This window comes from Rhinatrema bivittatum, chromosome 4, assembly GCF_901001135.1.
Source record: "Rhinatrema bivittatum chromosome 4, aRhiBiv1.1, whole genome shotgun sequence".
In the NCBI taxonomy this organism is placed as follows: domain Eukaryota; kingdom Metazoa; phylum Chordata; class Amphibia; order Gymnophiona; family Rhinatrematidae; genus Rhinatrema; species Rhinatrema bivittatum.
Window position 1 is genome coordinate 375,276,600 of NC_042618.1, and position 14,004 is coordinate 375,290,603.

Here is a 14,004-nt window from a genome sequence, read left to right on the forward strand (position 1 = left end):
GAATCACCAGCCTGGCTTAATACGGCCCCTACGCCAATGTCTGAGGCATCGACCTCCACAATGAAAGGCTTGGAGGGGTCTGGGTGTCGAAGACACGGCTTGCTGGAAAAGGCATCTTTTAGTTTCTGGAATGCATCTATAGCCTCTGGAGACCAATTAGCAACACTGGCACCTTTCGTTGTCATAGCTGTAAGCGGTACTGTAAGTAAAGAGTAATTCTTGATGAAGGTCCTGTAATAGTTGGTGAAACCTAAGAAGCGTATGAGAGCTTTTAACCCGATGGGTTGTGCCCAATTCTCTCTCCAGCTTCTGTGGGTCCATTTGGAAGCCTTGATTGGAAATGATGTAGCCTAAGAAAGGCACTGACTCCTTGTGAAATTCACATTTGGATAGCTTGGCATAGAGATGGTTCTCTTAGAGTCTCTGTAGTACTCTCTTAACATCCTCCTGATGCGTGGTCATGTCTTGCGAGAATATCAGTATGTCGTCCAAGTAAACAACAACACACTTATAGAGGAGATCCCGAAAAATGTCGTTCATTAAATTTTGAAAGACAGCCGGGGCGTTGCACAGGCCAAAGGGCATCACTAGATACTCAAAGTGACCGTCCCGAGTGTTGAAGGCCGTCTTCCACTCATCGCCATCTCAAATGCAAAGTAAATTGTAGGCTCCTTTCAGATCCAGTTTGGAAAAGATTTGAGCTCCTTGTAATCTGTTGAATAGCTCTGAAATCAGAGGCAGGGGGTAACGATCCTTTATTGTTATTTCATTGAGGCCCCTATAGTCTATACATGGACATAATGTACCGTCCTTTTTGCCCACAAAGAAAAAGCCTGCACCAGCAGGGGACTTGGATGGTCTTATAAAGCCTTTTTGGAGATTTTCCTGGATATATTCGGAATTGGATTTATTTTCTGCCACGGACAGGGGTACACTCTACCCTTGGGTGGCTCCGTATTAGGCTTTAGATTAATAGCGCAGTCATAAGGTCTGTGAGGCGGAAGCACATCTGCAGCTTCTTTTGAAAAGACATCTTGCAAAGATGCATATTGAGGCAGCAACCCTGGCATCACTGGGGTAGTAGGCATACAGGGTAACGGAGCCTCCATCAGGCATTTATCATGGCAGTCTGGGCCCCATCTAGACAGTTCCAGTGTAGCCCAATTGAATTGAGGTATATGCTGCTGCAGCCAAGGTAATCCCAGTACTATAGGGTGCATGGCCTTCTCTAAAACAAAGAAGGAGATGGTCTCAGAATGGAGGGCACGCCCATGGGGAGGAGCTGAGCTAGACTGGGCTAGACTCATACACACAAAACACAGGAAAGATCTTTATTTAGACAGCTTGAAGATCTCCACCAGAGGTGGCAGTGGTAAAGCAGTCTATAGTAGTCTCAGGGACCTTGGCAAAGGGAGCCCTTCTCTCCTTGATGACGTCAGGAGGTTCCGCAGCAGGTCTCCCAGCGAGGAGATACTGTGGAGGAGATAGACTGAGAGTTAGAGTACTCACTAGGTGTTAGCTGTTCGTATGCGATTCCACCAGGTCTGTTGTAGAAGGTACAGGCACCGAGGCAGGGAGAGCAGGCCCTTGAGGAGCGAGTACCTGTTCCCTGTAAGGCACCTGAAATAAAGCAGAGGGCCCCCGAGGAGTGGGTACCCAGGTTAGCATATACCCCGAAGGGCAGAGAGAGAGAGCTTCCTGCGGCAGCAAGGAAGCGGCAGAGTAGCGTAGACAGGAACGGATTAGAGTCCTTGCTAACTTGGGGAGCTAGCAAATGAATGAAGGTAATATACCCGGATAGCGTGACGTCAGCATGAGGGAACGCCCTCGAGGTTCGTGCCAAGGGTGGTACAAAGACATGGGTTGCGCATGCGTGCACACCCTAGTAGGTACCTGGGAGAAGCAATGGTGGGAGGCTGCACCATAGCCGTTCTGGGGTCGCCAGAGAGGTTGGCTTGATGACGCTGCGGTAGCCATCTTTCCCAGGTAAGTGGGAGGAGCTGTGAATAAGGTGAGGCAAACTGGGCGAAGCCGTCTAGGACCGACAGATGTAAAACCTTAAGAACAAAAAACCCTGGTTCTCGCCCAAATTAAAGAAACTTAAACAAGAGCTTAGACACAAAGAACATAAATGGCGTAAGGACCCCTCCCCCATCTCACTGACTGCTTACAAATCCTCCTTGCACAGCTACAGGACTACCATACTCAGAGCAAAAAGAGATTTCTACGCCCGCAAAATACACAACTTTCTCTATGATGCGAAGGCCCTGTTCCCATACGTTTCAGAACTTACAAAATCTTCCCCTCCCTTCATCCCCGACGACCAAGCCCAAACAAAGTTCAACGAACTCGCAACCTTCTTCCAAAAAAAATCTCCGACCTCTTAGCCCCTCTCATCTCCTCCAAAAACTTGTCCCCACCCTCTTACACCACCTCCATCAACCTGAAAGCTAACTTTGAGTCCTTCAAACTCACTTCATCCCTGAAAATCGAATCCATCCTCAAGAACATGAAAACCTCCTTCCATCCCTCCTACCCCATCCCGACAAAATTACTGCTCACAATTCCAAACACCCATCTCCAAGTCACTGGCTGAAATTATAAAGTGCTCTCTGTCTCAAGGAATAGTACCTGACACACTGAAACTTGCCACCCTTAAACCTCTACTGAAGAAACCCAACCTTGATCCAGGAGATCCCTCTAACTTCCATCCCATCTCCAACCTGCCATTTATTGCCAAACTCATGGAGAAACTAGTCAACACCCAACTCTTCGACTATCTAGATAAACACAAGATACTTTACCCCGTTCAGTTTGGTTTCCATAAATTCGTAAACACAGAATCCCTCCTCTCGGATAACCTCCTCATGGGATTAGACAAAGGATAACCATACGTACTGGCAGTGCTTGATATCTCTTCCGCGTTTGACACCATGAATCACTCCATCCTCCTTAACCACCTTTCAGATATAGGTATCTCAGGAACAGTACTCAGATGGTTTGAGACCTTCCTCAGCAACAGATACTATAAGGTCAGAATAAGCAACAAAGAATCCCCTCCCATCAGCTCAGCACTTGGAGTACCCCAAGGCTCTTCCCTCTCACCTACCCTCTTTAACATCTATCTCCTACCCCTCTGCCAGTTCCTTGCAAATCTAAATCTAACACATTTCATATACGCCGATGACGTGCAGATACTGATTCCCATAACAGAATCCCTCCCCAAAACCCTCAAGTTCTGGGACAGCTGCCTTCACTCCATTAACCTCCTCCTCACCAGTCTCAACCTCATCCTCAACACAGCCAAGACTGAACTCCTCCTCATCTCCCCGGACCACAATAACCTTTTCCTCCCCAGCCCCCCCAACCGCCACAGCTGCCCAAGTGAGAGACCTCGGCGTTATACTGGACAACCGACTGAACTTAAAAAAATTTGTTAACAACACAACAAAAGAATGCTTCTACAAATTACAAATTCTGAAAAAGCTTAGACCCCTCCTCCACTTATGTGACTTCCGGACGGTCCTCCAAGCTACCCTCTTCTCAAAAATCGACTACTGCAACTCCCTCCTCCTTGGCCTCCCTGCAACTACCACAAAACCCCTTCAGATGCTCCAGAATGCCGCCACCAGAATCCTAACCAACTCCAGTTGAGGAGACCACATCACGCCTATCCTCAGGAATCTCCATTGGCTCCCCATAAGCTTCAGAATCCTTCATAAGTCTCTCACTATTATTGACAAGACCATCTACAATCAGCACTTGCTCGAGCTAAAAATACTGCTTCGACTCCACACTTCAAATAGACCGGTTAGAGCTGCCTATAAAGGAACTCTCCACGCTCCCCCCACCAAATCCACCCTCCACACCTCCACTAGGGAACGTGCCTTCTCCGCAGCTGGACCATCTCTGTGGAACGCCATGCCTCCAGACCTACGCCAGGAACACTGCCCGCTGACCTTTAAGAAAAAACTTAAGACCTGGCTGTTCAAACAAGCCTATCCTTAACCTTATAACATGTAATGTTACGGTCAGCAATTCACATTGTATATATCGTATAAGTATATTACTGTTATAACTAATATCATTCATATGTTCCTTTTACATTTGCTATTCGATATATACTACTACTCGATTGTTCCTTCACTCCTTACCTTCTTCTATCCTCCAAGTTCTAGTAACCCTCGTTTTTTTCATTGTAACTTACCTCCCCTCTTAAACAATTAAGTTAATGTTAATTCACCTTTGTTCGATGTAAACCGATGTGATATGACTTGTGTCATGAACGTTGGTATAGAAAAGAATTAAATAAATAAATAAGCCTCCTTTATTTTCTTTTTCCCTTTTTCCTTTGAATGGCTTGTTCTCGTAAACCTTGGATCTCCCTTATTTCCGCCTAAAGTAATATGATTATAGGAGATTGAAATGTAAAATTCTCTGTTTATTTTTATGTATGCAATTTTCTTACAAAAAAGAATGAAGGATATGTTTCAATGTGGAAAAGTTCCTGTATAACATGTTAATAATCGTAAATAAATAATTTAAAAAATTTAAAAAAATTTAAAAAATTCCAAACTGATCAGCTTGCATTATTGGATTCCTTTTGCAAGTTGCATTCTGCAGATGTTCTCTGCAGCTTATTGTGGTAGGATCCTGGTCACCGACTGATCGCTTCCTCCTCCCTCTACAGTTTTAAGGCCGGTAAAGCACTCAGTGGGTCCCGGATTTCAGACTCTGAAGCCCTACCCTGGCTCCGCTTCCATCCAGCTGCTGGGGAGGGGCGATGGTTAATCATATGGACTGGACTGGGAAAGGTGGCTGTCAGCCACTTAGGAAAATGGATGCTCAATTTTAGAGCGTCCATTTTCCTAACCTGACATCCGGCATACTTTTTCTAGCTTTTTATTTCCTCCGACTTAATATCGCCACGATATTAAGTTGGAGGAAGTACAGAAACGCAGTATTTTCTGCTTTTCTGTACACTTATTGGGCTCCTCAAGACTGAACGCCAGAGCTGGCATTTCATTTTTGAGAGTAAAAATGTGTGTCTCTGGTGCACATTTTTTTTTTTTTTTGCATCGAGTGAGAATCGATAATAGCCTCATCAACATGCATTTGCATGTGATGAGTACTATTACTTACATGCGCGATAGGACACTAACCCTCGTTTTGCAGCGGGGGGTATGGACGCACGTCCAAAATGCACATCCAATTGGGCTAACAGTATAGCATTGGCCTGATAAGGAGCTAATATCCTTCTTTTCTACCTCCTTCCGCATGTGGGCCAACGATCCTTCTCCTTCGAGCCTACGCTGCTCCAGCCACTTTTTCTTCTGGGCCTTCTGCAATAGGGCACCCGGAGTTTTCGAGTGTTGGCCAAGAGACCCAGCAATTCGTTCAGAATTTCAGAGACTCTGTGACAAATCCAGAGAGTACCCAGGTATGCCTTTGAACCTGCAGCTTTCCGTGCAGGTTTATAACGCAGCACATGAAGAGGGTAACACAGGGCGGATAGCTTTCAAACAACTGTACACGGTAGCATATATGCACATATATGGTCACGTGTGTATCCAAGATAATAATTTATAGACTGCGTGCATTATAAAATACGCATATCTCTACCCCACAACATATGCACTGTTAGGTTTGGCCAGCTGCGGGCAGACCCTGCAACCGGCTGCACGTACCCCATACACTGCCGAGGCCCCAGATGCCGCCAAAGAGTGCTGCATAGCAGGGATGCCACCAGAATGCTGCTCCACCTCAGGCAACTACACACACTTTAAAGGCCTCATGCAAAAAAACTGCTTCATGGCGCCTAGTGATGACCTCACCCAGTGCCCTATTTGAGGCTCAGCCACTCTGCTCTTCTTTGCCTCAGCAACAGGTCCTCCTGCTAGTGCAGTATGTGTTGTGTTGTGCCATGCCTTGTCCAAGCCTCATTCAGCCTTGCCTTGCCTTGCCTCATCCAGCCTTGCCTTGTCCAAGCCTGTCTAGTCATTGCCTCATCCAAGCCTGCCTTGTCCTTTCCTCTCCCAGTCTTGCCTCATCCTTGCTTAGTACATTTCCAGACCTCTCGACTACTCCACTGGATCTGACCTTATCCATGGACATTAACTGGACGTGCCCCAGACTCTACGCCCTGCCCGCTGCCTGCCTTGACTTTCGGCCCATCTCTGGACTCTCTCTTGAATCGCCCTCGGGACCCACCTAAGTCCTTCCGGCCCCTGAAACCCAAGGGTCCAACCTGCAGGCTGCATTTACCTCGCCACAGCACAAGGGCTCACAATCATTACATGCGCAACTACGTGCAATGCATTGAAAGCGAGTATTTCAATGCATTGAATATACATACTTTCTCTATTTTAAAAGTATACAAGCATGTATTTTACATGTGAAAATAAAGTAGGAATTACTTGCGTAAAACCTGATTTATGCATGCAAGTTGCTGTATTTTAAAACATGCAGACGTAAATGAATTTACCAGTTTTACCAATTACTCCACCAGTTCACCCATTCCTTCTCCAGGTCATCGAGACCCTCCTGATTCCTTCAGACCTCCTACCCAGCTTATTATCCAATACGCAAGATAATTAGCAGATGTAAATTATGCAAGCAAGTTGCCAAATTTAGGTGCATGGGTGTCTTTTAAAATAGCAACCTACGCACGTAACTAACTTAAGCTTACAGTATAAAACCGTAAAAGAGAGAGAATTATCAAGTAAAAAGCAACAAAAGCAGAGCAGCTGAGATAAATCTCAAGAAGTAACACAAGCAAGAAGGGAAACAAAATCACTATACATACCTGGGAATCTCCGGGTTTCATCCAGAGATTGTGGGATTTTGTATAAATTGCTGAATCTTGGGGTAAACACCTGAGATCTCTGGGTGTGAATCAGTTGAATCAGCTGCTCAGGCTGGAAGGAGAAGACCTGAGTCAGTCCTCATGGCCTGAAAGGGTCAGTCTTTTGGGCCCAGTGGTAGCATCTCTAGTAGTCAGCTGAACATGTGGGATTGGGATTGGGATGGTCAGAGGCTGGGTTGGGGGCGGAGGGATTGCTGGGGTGGGGTAAAAGGAGGGGAATGCTGGAGGGAGACTGCTGGAGTGGGGGGTGAAGTGGGAGATTACTGGGGTTGAGGAGAATGGGGAAGGGGAGCATGCTGAGATTGGGGTGGTTAGTAAGTCACTGGAGTCAGGCCTAGGAAGGGGAGAAATATGTGCATGTGGGAGAGAAGAGGGAAAAAAAACCCAACAAAGAGCACTCCTGCGGTCCTGTGTGTCAAAGGCAAGAAAAAGGAAACCACTACTGAAATGTTTAAAACAGAACAAATCTCCCATCAAAAATGTAGATTTTTAAATCTTTTAACTTTTTATGGATGCCGCATCAGAAAGCCTGTTCTTACCCACTGAAGAACCGTCCGGCCTACTAATCATTTGCGGCTTATGCAGCTAGAAGCTTGGTAATGATTTGTTTTTTTATATATAGATATTATGTCCGTCTGTCCTGACTAGCAATGATTAACACTCTAAATCCGACAGCGGCCGGTGTTTTGCTACATGGCACATAGCTTCCTCAGGGGCAGATATCTCAAAGATATCTCAAAGATATCTGTAAATATAATCGACATGCAATCAGACATAGAATAATTAAAAGTTATTATAACTTAGCTTCTTATTGATGGAGAGACGACCTCTTATATTCGGACGCTGAGTCTCACAAAAATTATCCAAAAGCGGGACAGAGACCGCATAAAACCAGTTAGTGAAGTTAATAGCCCGCGTCTAAATTACGTGGTGACGTCATGACGTTCGGATGTCATGTCGCCTAGGTAGCAGACAACAAAAGAAGAACAGATTACAGAAAAACATGTAAATCCAAAGATGTATTTAATCCGGCAGGATGCAATGTATTCAAACGATGGATCCAACGCTGTTCTGCCTGCAACAAATACACATTGAAGTCACCACCTCACCATGTTGGATAAAGTTGCTCTAAAACACATGCTTTTAATGTTTCAAACGAATGTGATAATTCTAAACAGTGAGCAACTAGTGGTGCTGTCAGACGGCCTTTATTCAAACATGAGCGATGCTCTATAAGCCGTGTTTTCAAAGATCGTTTGGCCTTCCCAGCATACCAGAAGTTACATGGACATTGCAACAGATAAATAATGCCTGTAGAAGAGCAATCAGTTGTGTGTTTCAAAACAAAGGTAAAATTCAATCTAGAAAAAAATATTGCAGATGTCTGAATCATTATAGCACACACTGAAGAGAGAGAAGAGAAAGACATTTTGCACAATCTTTCCCCCTTTCCTCCAATCTACACCAATCTCAAGGTGAGCAAATATAAAAAAAAAAAAAAAATTCCTAGGCATAACTTAGGTGGGACTTAAGGTGGAAACTGCAAATGAAAATTGGAAAAGAAAACTGGATAATTCTTTGGATATGCTCTCCATTCAGTACCAGCATTTTGAACATTGTCGCAGGGACCCTTAAACATCTCCCACATTCACACAAATAACTCTCTCAGCCAGACCAGGGCAAGGCTTCCCAAACAGAAATTCTTCAGTCCTTGCTGTCTGCTCCCTCTTAGAGCAAAAAATGTTTTATAGAAACACATGAAGCAAACAAATGGGCACTTACACTTATAACAAAGTATTTATTGCCTGATGTGTTGATCTTTGTTTGTGCCCTTTTTTACAATTTAACAGTGAATAGAGAGTGAACAATTTCCCTTTTTCACTGGCTTAAGCAAAACCTATTTTAAAACTCGAGCACTCTCAAATAACAGTCTCCTACCCTGCTATCCTCAGCGCAAACCAGATTCATGCCCTATATATATAGAAACAGTAACTTATTCCAGTATAATTAAGAACATTTTTATAACAAAAACATTATCTGTTGTAGAACACATGTGGAGGGTGATTTTCAAAACCATTTTCATGGGTAAAATGTTGCTTTACCCATGGAAATGGCTCTTTCTTTTTTTTTTTTTTTAATTTAAATTTTATTATTCAACACAGAGAGGAATACAAAATGGCAGGCTATAATGATTGCCCAACTGTAACAAAGTTAAGTGACATCAGCCAGCTGCATTACAATAAAATAAAAGAATCATAAATTCTGTGTGAGTTTTTCTCAGTTTATAACCACCCCCCCCCCCACCCCCGTCGGTTATCCAGCTAAGTACAGAGTGTAACTATAATTATAATAAAGGTAGCTCTAAGGAGTAGGTAGAGAGCATGAGGTGTGGCATACAGAACAGAACAGAACAGAACAAAGCCAGGGCAAATTCCCACTTGATCCAAAAGTGCATATAACCATAAGGAAATAACTAAACAATAGGAATACTACAACAAAATACCAAGTAAAAGGCAAAAAGAGTCTGAGAATAAAGTAGTGGCCACTGGACCAGAACTAAGAGTACTCCCTTCACGTGAGTAGGGGTTGCCACTAAAGGTACAATATTATCCCAATTTCCTCTGTAAGTAAGGCTTCCAGATCTTTTCTTGCGACGCTAATTTATCATTACGTATGGCTGTAAGTTTGCTCATATAATATACCCTGTCTAATCTAGACTGTACTGCGCTAATTGATGGGACTTTTGGCCTACACCACCATAGAGCAAGTTCACATCTAGCAGATCGAACTACTTGTTGAGCCCAGTGTTGGGAAGGGGATGAATCCTGAACAGGGAACATATTAAGTAAGTAGGCTCTAGGATCCCTGGGAATCCTAAAGCGAGTAACTGAGTGAATAAAGTCAAGAACTGCTTCCCAAAGGTGCACAATGCTCGGGCATTCCCACCACTGAAGAAGATAGGTTCCTATAGCTCCATATCCTTTCCAGCAAAGGTTGGTACCACCCCCTTGCATCTTGGTATGGGAGTGATGTACCATCTATGCAGTACTTTATAACCGTTTTCTTTTATCGCCGAGGATACTGAGCTTCTGCCGGTAGCGGTAAAGGATTGTTCCCAATCAATATCCTCAAATTGCTCACCAATATCTCGTTCCCAAGCTACTTGAAAAGTCATTTTTCCCCATGGGACCCCTTTAATGAGAGCCATAATTTTGGAGATGAGTTTAGTGATCTTATCTGCATGCAAACAATAGTTTTCAAAGAGGGATTTACCCCGCTTTAGTTCCATTCCTATTTGCGCTGATTGTAAGCAAATAATTCCTTACTAGAAAAATGATATGTGTGTTGTAAATCGGTGAAGGGGATCAGTTTTTGGCCATCCCACAATTGCTCCCACTTGTATAAATCTCTCATATGCCAGCGCCATACCATCCCTGGGTCCATACCTGGAGGAAAGGATCTGTCAAATCAAAGAAAGGAAGTTAGGTAGAAGGCACTTTTATCGCCAGTCAGCTGGGAACGCCATTTACCCTACACATTCAAAAACAGTTGGGAGTAAGGGGATAGTTCTGTGTGGTCCATCTTCCCTCTTTGCCAGGCTCTGATATGTAGGGGTGGACCCCTGCACCTAAGGAGGCTATTCTAACCCAAGGTTTTGAGACACCCCTGGAATGCCACTGAATAAGTGCGCTAAGCTGCGAAGCGCCAAAGTACCACACCAAACTTGGCACCTGGAGACCACCCTTAGTCTTATCCTGATACAGAGGTGATTGAGCTACCCTGGGAGGCCTGCGCTTCCAGATGAACCTGAATAGCTTTCGTTACCACAGCGATAAGAGGGCATCAGGGACTAGCACTGGTAAAGTCTGAAAGAAATAGCAGAGGCAGGGTAAAATCTTCATGTTTATAGCTATCCTCCCAAACCATGAAAACTCCCCACAATCCCAATGGTCTAGGTCTTTTTGGATAGTAAGAAAAAGGGGATCATAGGTCAATTGGAAGAGATCGGGACCCCATGATCCCAATGGTCTAGGTCTTTTTGGATAGTAAGAAAAAGGGGATCGTAGGTCAATCAGAAGAGATCGGGACCCTCTGGGTCAGTCTTCACCCTCAAGTATTTTACCCAGTCTTTTGCAACCTGGAATGGTAGGGTAGGTCTTATAGTCTCAAAGTGTTCCGGTAGCATAGAGATATTTAATAGCTCTGACTTATCCTCATTTACTTTGAAGCCAGAGACTTTGCTAAAGGCCCGCATCTCCTGCAACGAGGTTTGAAGGGAGGGACCCGGGTCAGTCACTGTGAAGAGAAGGTCATCTGCGAACATGGAAAGTTTATAAGTGGAGGGCCCCAGATGCAACCCTTTGATCAGGGAATTGGATCTTACTGATGACGCAAAGTGTTCTAATGATAACACAAAAAGGAGAAGCGATAGAGGGCATCCGTGATGGATGCCTCGCTTCACAGGGAATGGTGAAGTATATTCCCTATTAATTTTTAGACACCCCCTGGGATTCTCATATAAGCATTGAACCCATCTAATATAGCTGTTTCCCAAGTTTAATTTTTAAGGACCTTAAACAGATAGGGCCACTGGACCCTATCAAAGGCCCTATTGACTTCCATAAAAGGACCAAGGGGGTAACCTTCTGTTTCACTCTCCAGGTTAATTCTAGTATTCTTCGCACATTGTCTGAGGCCAGGCGGCCGGGGACAAGTCCCGATTGATCTTCATGGATCAGAAGAGGGGCCACCTTTCCTCGTCTGGTTGCTAAGATCTTGGCTAATAGTTTTAAATTAACATTAATCAAGGATATAGGGTGGTAAGACCTTCAGAGTGTATGTAGGGTCTCTCCCGCTCTTAGCCAGTATGGTAATACCTGCCAGGTTTGCATCAAGAGATATCGAGCCCTCAGACCTCAAAGCATTAAACATCTGAAGTAAGGGTGGAATCAACACAGCCTGGAAGACTTTATAAAACTTGGCGGTAAAGATGTGTAGTCCCAGGGATTTCCCTAGCTTCAGGCCCTGAATCTCCTGATACATCTCAGTGTGTGTAATTTCGGCATTTAAAAACTCACTCACTTCTGTGAGAGATGGTAATTCCACCCTTTGCAAGTACTCATCAATAATTTGAGCTCCCCCCAAGTCATCTGATGCATATAGTTCTTCATAAAGCGGGTAAAGTGAATGTGAATCTCGCCCTCATCTTGTAAAATCACCGCTATGGAGTCCTTGATTCTATTGATGAGAGATTGTGCTGCTCTGTTTCCTGGCAAGCATACGCCCAGCCTTATTGCAAAATTCGAAATGAGTCTGGCGTAGCAAATCTAGATGAAATGCTATTTTTTCTAGGTCGAGAGCTTGCAATCCTCTTCTGGCAGATTCCAGTTCATCAAGCTTTTTGGCATCTCAGGAATGCTTTTGGCTGATGGCTAATTTGGCAATGCACTGCATGAGGTGTAAGCGCTTAGCGATCCTTTCTTTTTTGAGAAAGCTGGCCTTTAAGCAGTCCCAAATCGTTCCAGGTTAAATATTCCTGAATTTCACTAGTCGAGAATTCCACATAGTTTTTATCATTTAATAAGCTGTCATTTAAACACCAACATTGTTTACCAGCAGTTCTAGTTGGCACCCGGACCTCTAGCCATATGGGGCATGATCTGACCAGGTGATGAGACCTATTTCAGACTCGGTGACTAACTCTATGGCTTCCTTATCAATTAAAAACATGTCAATATGAGAGTAGGACTGATGGGCAGGTGAAAAAAAGGTGTAATTGCGCTGGGTTGGATTCTGCAATCGCCAAATGTCAACTAATCCCCTTTCAGCGATTAAAGTTTTCAAAGCCTGTCTATGAATACGACCTCCGCCCCCCACAGCACCAGTATTATCTAAGTAGAGATACCTAGTAATGTTGAAATCACCTCCGACTAGTACTTGCCCCCTTACCCAGGTCTCCAACAAGGATGAGATACGATGAAAAAAAGATTGCTGATAAGTGTTTGGCCATATATTTTTTTTTATTTTTTTTTTTTATTTAAAAAGTATTTATATACCGTTTTTTAAAAAAGAAATTTTATCAAAAACGGTTCACAGATTTAAAACCAAAAATAAAATAATCAAAATAAAATGGAATTTTTAAACTTTACATAAAAATTGGTAATAACTAGACAGAATGCTAGTATATAAGGTTATTAAAAATATAAAAAGTTTGGAACCATGGGCTTATTGTTTTGGGGGAAAAGGGGAAAAAGGGGGGGAAGGGGAACGGGAGGAGGAAGGGGAAGTGGGAGAAATAGAGCGTAAAAATTATATGAGATAAAGGGAAGAAGGGAGAAGGGTATGATAGTTGGAAACGTGTGAATGAGCAGGTATGTTGTAGTTATGTGTAAGTAATGCGTTAGTAATGTAAACAGAGTGTTGTCAATTAAGGCCTTTAGGGCTATATATCTGCCCTCAGTGTCACACTGGATATCTTTAACATGTATAACTAGAGAGCTGGCTAATAAAATCCCCACACCAGAGTATTTCCGGAGAACAGAGGCTGAGGAAAGAAATTGTTGGGAAAAGGATCTATCCCAAAGTAAGCGTTCCGCTCTTTACAGTAAGTGCGTTTCTTGACAAAAGATTACATTCGCTCGCCCCTTTTTGGCCTCCTGAAAAAGTAATTTCCTCTTAGTTGGGGAATTGAGACCCTTTTCGTTAACAGAGATTATGCACAACCCTGCCATCTGATGTGTATTGAGGGAAGTAGAAGTGCTTCCTCCTGTGAGACTCCTCCCATAAATAAGCTGTTAAGCACTCTACTGGGATACACGACTGTCCAATAAATGTTACACTTAAAGACATGAGTGATAACCAAACCCCCTCCTAATTTACCCAACCCTCCCCTCCCGTATTCCCCTTACAACAGGCCCATATAACGCCCAAGTGGGCCTTCTCCTCCTGGAGGAGTGAGATCATTTCCACTCCCAGCCCACACCTCTGTCACTACCCCAAGCCAGCCCTAAGGCTTATATAACAACAGAAAAATAGTTAAGACTCTCCCCAACCATAAGTTATAAACTGGGAAAATCATGTACAGAGCACTGTTAAGTTGAAACACTGCTCTTATAACATCCACTAGCAAAGATTTAATG

General features: G+C 43.8%; 1 protein-coding gene across 1 annotated transcript in view; it reads right to left on the bottom strand.

Annotated features, from left to right (window-relative positions):
• CHDH (choline dehydrogenase) overlaps positions 1-7,505 on the bottom strand; it is a 57,470-nt gene extending 49,965 nt beyond the window's left edge. The window contains exon 1 of the mRNA XM_029600895.1: positions 6,806-7,505. The gene's annotated coding sequence lies outside the window, so the exon portion shown is untranslated. The remainder of the gene's footprint in view (positions 1-6,805) is intronic.
• Positions 7,506-14,004: the final 6,499 nt, after the last annotated feature.